Below are 2,500 nucleotides of genomic sequence, written 5' to 3' on the forward strand. Positions count from 1 at the left end.
CATCGTTTCTTTACTTATTCGATGAGGCGGAGCTGGGCTTCACGGCCCACCTTCTGGATTTAAGGTCCTCTCTGAGGGCTGATCCGAGTCGAAGACAGTGTCAGGTGGGGAGTTTGGCTGGGGCGGCACATCTGTCCAAATGATAACGCAGGTGTCCTAAGGCAAGCTCAGTGAGAACGGAAATCTCACGTGGAACAAAAGGGTAAAAGCTTGCTTGATTTTGATTTTCAGTATGAATACAAACTGTGAAAGCATGGCCTATCGATCCTTTAGTCTCTAGGAGTTTTAGGCTAGAGGTGTCAGAAAAGTTACCACAGGGATAACTGGCTTGTGGCAGCCAAGCGTTCATAGCGACGTTGCTTTTTGATCCTTCGATGTCGGCTCTTCTATTATTGTGAAGCAGAATTCACCACGTATCGGATTGTTCACCCGCTAACAGGGAACGTGAGCTGGGTTTAGACCGTCGTGAGACAGGTTAGTTTTACCCTACTGATGAAACGTTGTTGCAATAGTAATTCAACTCAGTACGAGAGGAACCGTTGATTCAGACATTTGGCATTTGCACTTGGCTGAAAAGCCAATGGTGCGAAGCTACCATCTGCTGGATTATGACTGAACGCCTCTAAGTCAGAATCCACGCTAGAAAGCAACGACACTTAACCCCGGAGGTTGCAGGCGGAGTAGCCGTTAGGAGTCTCATCTGAGGCTCCCTGCACCATTCGGCCAGTTTGCCTGTAGGACTAACAGTTCCTGCGTGGTTGCTGGCGTTACCAAACTTGGCGATTTTTGGGGCTAGATCCCTTGCAGACGACTTGAATAGGACCAGGTATTGTAAGTGGTTGAGTAGCCTTGCCGCTACGATCCACTGAGATTAAGCCTTGACTGTCCTAAAGATCTTTTTTTTTCTAAGTATTGAACATTATGGTTGTTGGAGCCAGGGTAATATACTGTACAAGTGTATTGTTTTAAGTATTGTGTTCAAGTTGTAAAACCAACATGGTGGTTGTTTGTGTTGATTGAACACTGTACTGTACATGTTCACCAACATGGTGGTTGTTTGTGTTGATTAATATTATTGAACACTGTACTTGTACAAATAATTGTTGTTCAAGTATTGTAGAAGTATTGTAAATGTTCATGAATTTTAATTTTTGTATGTATGATGTATGTATGTATGTATGTATGTATGTATGTATGTATGTATGTATGTATGTATGTATGTATTATATCAATGTTTCCAGTGAAGAAGTAGTGTTTATAGCTATAGAGTTTGCATATTTCAGTTTAACTGAGAGTGTGCAGTCAATAATTATAATAATTACAGAATGTTCACAACCAGCAGTTAAGGCCCAAAATATGAAAATTGCAGCCTTAACTCCTCGTTGAGATTGAATTTTATGCATCTAGATGTTTCCAAGTCTATAGATATAGATATAGAATATAGTCTGAGCATCCAGCTAGCTATGAAGTAATGATTATATTAAGAGTTTGCATGTTTCCAGTGAAGTAAGTAAGTAAGTAAGTAAGTAAGTAAGTAAGTAAGTAAGCAAGCTTGAAGTAGACAGTAGACTAGTGAGATAGATAGTTAGTAGATAGTTGTATAGCTAGAGTATGATTATAATTATCAGTAAGTAAGTCCATAGTTGTATAATACCAGTAAGTACAGAGAAGTACACTCCACTCCACTCCACTCCACTCCACTCCACTCACTCACCTCCCTCCCGGCCCACTCCCTCCACAGCAATTAAATTAAGTCGAGTATATTTCTGAACTTCACACATAAGTACATGAGATATGCATTGACTTGTGTCTACGACCATACCACGTTGAAAACACCGGTTCTCGTCTGATCACCGAAGTTAAGCAACGTAGGGCCTGCCCAGTACTTGGATGGGTGACCGCCTGGGAACAGCAGGTGTTGTAGGCTTCTGCATTCTTATTTTTGTTTGTTTTCAGAATATTCACAACGAGCAGTTAAGGCCCAAAAATATGAAAAACTGCAGCCTTAAATCCTCGTTGATCATTACCAAACCGCAAAGACGAAACTTTCTTTTTGTGATAGCAACAGTTTTACAATTGATCCCTGCCTTTGTCATTATAGTCATGGCACTGCAAGCAACTGAAGTATGTGATGATGGCTACTTGCAAACAGTAATTGTATAATTACGCACGTATAATTATAACTATCCTAATTATAGTGAGTGACACAGGAAAAATATCAAAATTTCTTATACTTTACAAATACAAAAATTTCCTGTAGACTTATGAATGTTACACAAGTCCTGAAACTACTTCAGGAATAGTAAAGGAAACTATACAGGAAACGTTGCACTATCCTTTGTAAGTAGGTTGCAGGACACTTGCAGGACACCTCAGGAAATGTGCAGATTTTATGGGCTGCAATGTAGCAGCACTGTAGCAGGAAATTTAAATATTTTCCCTGAGTGAGTGAGTGAGTGAGTGAGTGAGTGAGTGAGTGAGTGAGTGAGTGAGTGAGTGA

General features: G+C 40.4%; 1 non-coding gene across 1 annotated transcript; it reads left to right on the forward strand.

Moving 5' to 3' along the window:
* The first annotated feature begins 1,808 nt into the window (after positions 1–1,808).
* Positions 1,809–1,927, forward strand: LOC135332700 (5S ribosomal RNA). Its single transcript, XR_010393545.1, has one exon. It is a non-coding gene; the product is annotated as a 5S ribosomal RNA (ribosomal RNA).
* Positions 1,928–2,500: the final 573 nt, after the last annotated feature.

The sequence above is a fragment of the Halichondria panicea genome, chromosome 2 (assembly GCF_963675165.1).
Source record: "Halichondria panicea chromosome 2, odHalPani1.1, whole genome shotgun sequence".
NCBI classification, from domain to species: Eukaryota; Metazoa; Porifera; class Demospongiae; order Suberitida; family Halichondriidae; genus Halichondria; species Halichondria panicea.